Source organism: Somniosus microcephalus, chromosome 4 (assembly GCF_052327205.1).
Source record: "Somniosus microcephalus isolate GS21.2 chromosome 4, FLI_Smic_1.0, whole genome shotgun sequence".
Taxonomy (NCBI): domain Eukaryota; kingdom Metazoa; phylum Chordata; class Chondrichthyes; order Squaliformes; family Somniosidae; genus Somniosus; species Somniosus microcephalus.
Genome location: NC_140990.1, coordinates 346,682,039 through 346,688,038, shown reverse-complemented (window position 1 = coordinate 346,688,038; position 6,000 = coordinate 346,682,039).

The following is a 6,000-nucleotide window of genomic DNA, read 5'->3' as shown; positions in this document are numbered from 1 at the left end:
CAGGGGACTGGAGGATTGCAAATGTTACATCCTTGCTCAAAAAAGGGGAGGGATAAACCCGGCAATTACAGGCCAGCCAACCTAACGACGGTGATGGAGAAACTTTTAGAGACAATAATCCGGGACAAAATTAATTGGAATTTGGAAAAGTATGTGCTAATAAATGAAAGCACAGATTTGTTAAAGGCACATCATGTTTGACTAATTTGATTGAATTCTCTGATGAAATAACGGAGAGTCATAGAGTCATAGTCATAGAGTTTTACAGCACAGAAAGAGGCCCTTCGGCCCATCGTGTCTGCGCCGCCCATCCATCCCTGTCCAGTCTAATCCCATTTTCCAGCATTTGGTCCATAGCCTTGTATGCAATGGCATTTCAAGTGCTCATCCAAATGCTTCTTGAATGTTGTGAGGGTTCCTGCCTCCACCACCCTTTTAGGCATTGAGTTCCACATTCCAACCACCCTCTGGGTGAAAAAGTTCCTCCTCAAATCCCCTCTAAATCTCCTGCCCCTTACCCTGAATCTATGCCCCCTTGTTATTGACCCCCCTACTAAGGGGAAAAGTTCCTCTTTGTCTACCCTATCTATGCCCCTCATCATTTTGTACACCTCAATCAGGTCCCCCCTCAGCCTTCTTTGCTCCAAGGAAAACAACCCCAGCCTGTTCAGTCTTTCTTCATAGCTGAGGCGCTCCATCCCAGGTAACATCCTGGTGAATCTTCTCTGCACCCTCTCCAAAGCAATCACATCCTTCCTATAGTGAGGTGACCAGAACTGCACACAGTACTCCAGCTGTGGCCTCACCAGCGTTTTGTACAGCTCCATCATAACCTCCCTGCTCTTATATTCTATGCCTCGGCTAATGAAGGCAAGTATCCCATATGCCTTTTTAACCACCTTATCTACCTGCTCCGCTGCCTTCAGGGATCTATGTACATGTACACCAAGGTCCCTCTGACCCTCTGTACTTCCTAGGGTCCTACCACTCATTGTGTATTCCCTTGCCTTATTTGTCCGTCCAAAATGCATCACCTCGCACTTTTCAGGGTTAAATTCCATTTGCCACTTTTCCGCCCATCTGACCAACCCGTTTATATCGTCCTGTAGCCTGAGGCTTTCCTCCTCGCAATTTACCACCCCACCAATTTTCGTGTCATCTGCGAACTTACTGATCATACCTTTTACATTCTCATCCAAATCATTGGATTGATGGGTTGATGTTCTGTATATGGACTTTCAAAAGGCGTTTGATAAAGTTCCACATAATACCAAATAAAAGCCCATGGGATTAAAGGGACAGTGGCAGCATAGATACAAAATTGGATAAGGGACAGAAAGCAGAGAGTAGTGGTGAACGGTTGTTTTTCAGACTGAGGGAAGTGTACAGTGGTGTCCCCAGGGGTCGGTATGAGGACCGCTGCTCTTTTTGATATATTAATGACCTGGACTTGGGTATACAGGGCATAATTTCAAAGTTTGCAGATGACAAAGCTTGGAAATATAGTGAGAAGGATAACAACAGACATCGACAGACTGGTGAAATGGGCAGACACATGGCAGATGGACTTTAACTCAGAGAAGTGATTAATTTTGTTAGGAAGAATGAGGAGAGACAATAAAAACAATTTTAAAGGGGGTGCAGGAAGAGAGAGACCTGGGGGTGAATGTACACAAATCTTTGAAGGTGAGAAGGCTGTTAATAAAGCACACGGCATCCTGGGCTTTACAATCAGAGGAATAGAGAACAAAAGCAAGAAAGTGATGCTGAACCTTAGAAAACACTGGTTCGGCCCCAGCTGGAGAATTGTGTCCAATTCTGGGCACCGCACTTTAGGAAGGATGTCGAGACCTTGGAGAGGGTGCGGAGGAGATTTACTGGAATGGTTCCAGGGATGAGGGACTTCAGTTATGTGGAGAGACTGGAGAAGCTGGGATTGTTCTCCTTAAAGCAGAGAAGGTTAAGAGGAGATTTAATAGAGGTGTTCAAAATCATGAGGGGTTTTGATGGAGTAAATAAGGAGAAACTGTTTCCAGTGACAGGAGGGTCGGTAACCAGAGGACACAGAGTGAAGGGAATCGGCAAAATGCCAAAGGGGAGATGAGAATTTTTTTTACACAGCGAGTTGTTGTGATCTGGAATGCGCTGCCTGAAAGGGCGGTGGGAGCAGATTCAATAGTAACTTTAAAAAGGGAATTGGATAAATACTTGAAGGTGAAAAATTTATAGGGCTCTGGGGAAAGAGCAGGGGGGTGTGGGAGTAATTGGAGAGCTCGACCAAAGAGTCGGCACAGACACGATGGGCCAAATGGCCTCCTTCTGTGCTGTATCATTCTATGATTCTAAGTGTCTCACCTCCTGACCCCTCAAAGCCTCTCCACAATCAACAAGGCTCAAGCCAGGAGTGTAATGGAATACTCTCCACTTGCCTGGATGGTGCAGCTCCCAACAAGAAACCGAACACCAACCAGAGAGAGTGGATCATCACCGGCGCACCGTGGTTGCAGTGTGTACCATCTACGCGATGCACTGCAGCAACTCGCCAAGGCTTCTTCGGCAGCACCTCCCAAACCCGCGACCTCTCCCACCTAGAAGGACAAGGGCAGCAGGCGCATGGGAACATCACCACCTCCAAGTTCCCCTCCAAGTCACACACCATCCTGACTTGGAACTTTATCACCGATCCTTCATCGTCGCTGGGTCAAAATCCTGGAACTCCCTCCCTAACAGCACTGTGGGAGCACCTTCACCACACGGACTGCAGCGGTTCAAGAAGGCGGCTCACCACCTTCTCAAGGGCAACTAGGGATGGGCAATAAATCATGGCCTTGCCAGTGACACATCCCATGAATTAATAAAAAAATCACCTTCTCCCCATACCCCTTGATGCGCTATCAATTACTCATAAAAGACTGAGAGTTAAGAGAGTAACTAAAGGCTTTTATTAACAAAAGAATGAAGGTCTGCCTCGAGTGGTCGACCGGTCCAGAAATACAAAGGGCTGGGGAGCAGTCACCTTTATACTAGGACTTGTGGGAGGAGTCAGCCGAGGCATGTCCAGGCATGTACACAGTGGAATACAAACAGTGGTCTACCACATTCACCCCTTGTTTAAAATTGAGTCCGGCGGGGTGAAGTGTATTAAAAGTTAGTGTATTGGAGTCTCTCCGGAGGTCTTGTCTGCCGCTGTGATCGGCGTGGCGACGGCAGGGGTAGTGGCGCTTCCGGCGTCGAGTCCTGCTAAGGCTGTGGCACAGGCGTGTCGTCCTCGTAGATGTCGAGCGGGTCGCGGGGCCCAGGCCTGCCGTCTGCTGGGGCTGGATATCGGATCGTGGGGGGGGGGTGGTAGTGAGTAGTGGGTTACTGCGGCCCCCGAGGGTGCAAGGTCTCTTATGGAGACTGTGTCCTCCCGCCCGTCCGGGTATGCAATGTAAGCATACTGGGGGTTGGCGTGGAGGAGGTCGACCCTCTCGACCAGGGGGTCCATTTTATGGGTCCTCACGTGCCTTCTCAGTAGGACCGGCCCTGGGGACGTCAGCCATGGCGGTAGCGATGTCCCCGATGTGGACTTCCTTGGGAAGACAAACATTTTCTCATGAGGGGTGGCGTTAGTGGCAGTGCAGAGCAGTGACCGAATAGAGTGGAGCGCATCGGGGAGCACATCCTGCCAGCGGGAGGTTGGAAGGCCCCTAGACTTTAAGGCTAGCAGGGCGGCCTTCCAAACTGTCGCATTTTCTCTTTCCACCTGTCCGTTCCCCCGGGGGTTGTAACTGGTGGTCCTGCTTGTGGCAATACCCCTAGTTAGCAGGTACTGACGGAGTTCATCGCTCATAAACGATGAGCCCCGGTCGCTATGGATATAGCTGGGGAAACCGAACAGGGTGAAGAGGTCATTCAGACATTTAATGACCGTGGCACTGGTCATGTCCGGGCAGGGGATGGCGAACGGGAAACGGGAGTACTCATCAATAATATTGAGGAAGTACACATTGCGGTCGGAGGAGGGGAGAGGCCCTTTAAAATCAACGCTCAGGCGCTCGAAGGGGCGAGTGGCTTTTATCAGGTGGGCCCTGTCTGGTCTATAAAAGTGCGGTTTGCACTCAGCGCAGACTTGGCAGTTCCTGGTCATGGTCCTGACCTCCTCAATAGAGTAAGGCAGGTTGCGGGCCTTGATGAAGTGGAAGAACCTGGTGACGCCCGGGTGGCAGAGGTCATTGTGGAGGGCCCGCAGTCTATCGATCTGCGCGCTGGCGCAGGTGCCACGCGATAGCGCATCCGGGGGTTCATTGAGCTTCCCGGGCCGGTACAGGATCTCGTAATTGTAGGTGGAAAGTTCGATTCTCCACCTCAAGATCTTGTCATTTTTGATTTTGCCCCTCTGCTTGTTGTTAAACATGAAAGCAACTGAACGTTGGTCAGTGAGCAGGGTAAATCGTTTTCCGGCCAGGTAGTGCCTCCAATGACGCACAGCCTCCACAATCGCCTGGGCCTCCTTCTCAACAGCGGAGTGTCTGGTCTCCGGGCCTTGGAGGGTTCGTGAAAAGAAGGCCACGGGTCTCCCCGCCTGATTGAGGGTAGCGGCCAGGGCAAAGTCGGACGCGTCGCTTTCCACCTGGAAGGGGATGGATTCGTCCACTGCGTGCATGGTGGCTTTGGCAATGTCTTCCTTGATACGGTGGAAGGCTAAGCGGGCCTCTGCCGTCAAGGGAAAAGAGGTGGACTTGATCAGCGGATGGGCCTTGTCCGCATAGTAGGGGACCCACTGGGCATAATAGGAGAAAAACCCTAGGCACCTCTTCAGGGCCTTGAGGCAGTGGGAGTTCCATAAGGGGACGCATCCGGTCGGGGTCGGGGCCGATGACTCCGTGTTCCACAACACAGCCAAGGATGGCGAGGCGGTTTGTGCGGAATATGCACTTCTCCTTATATGTCAGGTTCAGGAGTTGGGCGGTGCGGAGGAATTTTTAGAGGTTTGCGTCATGGTCCTGCAAGTCACGGCCGCAGATGGTCACATTGTCCAGATATGGGAAAGTGGCCTGCAACGCATTTTGATCTACCATCCGGTCCATCTCCCTTTGGAAGACGGAGACCCCGTTGGTGACGCCAAAGGGAACCTGAAGGAAGTGGTAGAGGCGGCCGTTTGCCTCAAAGGCAGTATACTGGCGGTCCTCAGGGCGGATAGGGAGCTGGTGGTACGCTGATTTCAGGTCAATGGTCGAGAAGACGCGGTACTGCGCGATCTGGTTGACCATATCAACTATGCGGGGGAGTGGGTAGGCGTCCAGCAGGGTGTAGCGATTTATTGTCTGGCTGTAGTCGATGACCAGGCGCTGCTTCTCGCCGGTCTTAACGACCACAACCTGGGCTCGCCAGGGGCTGGTGCTGCCCTCAATAATCCCTTCCTTCAGGAGCCGCTCCACTTCGGTTTTAATGAAAACCCTGTGTGATGAAATATTCCATTCATCACTGCCTGTGACTGTGGTCGGTTTCAGTGTCATTTCCCTTCCCCCAGTCCTCATTGTATTGTTTATTGGAATGTGCTGGAATGTGCTGTGTGTGTAGGGCTCCGCCCATACCTGGCCCCTTTTGTAAGCTAGCTCAGTCTGGCCTCAGTCTCCAGAAGGAAGATACCTCTCTCTCTTACGTGTTACTTTCTAAGTTAATAAAAGCCTTGTTTTGTTTCGCTAACATCGAGTCTCGGAATTATTGAGGCACATCACCCTGTCCCCGGCACTGTATCGCCTGCTCTTTGTGGCGATGGGCTTACAGTCGGGGGTGAGGTTAGCAAACAGTGGGGGGGGGGTGACTCTGAGTGTGGAGAGGTTGCACCTGGTGCGCGGCGGGCAATTTGGGAGCTGCTGGCTGCGGACTGTGAGTGGGGGTAGGGGTCCACCGTACGCCATCGTAACACTTTTAAGGTGGCACTGAAAATCTAACCCCAGCAGGACGGCAGCGCAGAGGTCAGGCAGGACCAGAAGTTTAAAATGATCGTACACGTCC